Source organism: Mauremys mutica, unplaced genomic scaffold, assembly GCF_020497125.1.
Source record: "Mauremys mutica isolate MM-2020 ecotype Southern unplaced genomic scaffold, ASM2049712v1 Super-Scaffold_100127, whole genome shotgun sequence".
Lineage (NCBI taxonomy): Eukaryota > Metazoa > Chordata > Testudines > Geoemydidae > Mauremys > Mauremys mutica.
In genome coordinates, this window is record NW_025423275.1 from 1,104,796 (window position 1) to 1,105,268 (window position 473).

General features: G+C 50.3%; 1 non-coding gene across 1 annotated transcript; it reads right to left on the reverse strand.

Annotated features, from left to right (window-relative positions):
* Window positions 1-401: 401 nt before the first annotated feature.
* TRNAA-UGC lies at window positions 402-473 on the reverse strand. Its single transcript has one exon. It is a non-coding gene; the product is annotated as a tRNA-Ala (tRNA).

Consider the following 473-nt stretch of genomic DNA (forward strand, 5'->3'; position numbering starts at 1 on the left):
GAGACAAAAAATTCCTGCCTTGTACCAAAGCTGTATAAGGGGGTGGAACTGAACAAACATGGCTGCAGTCATGAGACATCCCCTAGCTACCACCTGAGCTGGAACAAGGACTATACCAGGAGAAAAGATTGGGCCCAGACAAGAAATAAGTCTAGTCTTTGCCTCTCAGTCTGTGCAGATGGGACCTTTCCCTCCAGTGCAGGAGGAATCTCCCTTCTCATCTACTCTTGTCCCAAGCAGCACAGCGGGTGGGAATCTTAAATGTACAGAGAAGACTTAGGAGCAGAAACCCCCCCAGACCTTCCATGCAATTGGCACTTACCCCTCACTGAGCAGGATTGAAATTTCTGGAGGGCCACATTCCCTCTGGGCATGAGCAAAGCAGCAGGGTGAGAAGAACCTGGAAATGCTGGGGATTGAACCCAGGACCTCATACATGCAAAGCATGTGCTCTACGACTGAGCTACATCCCC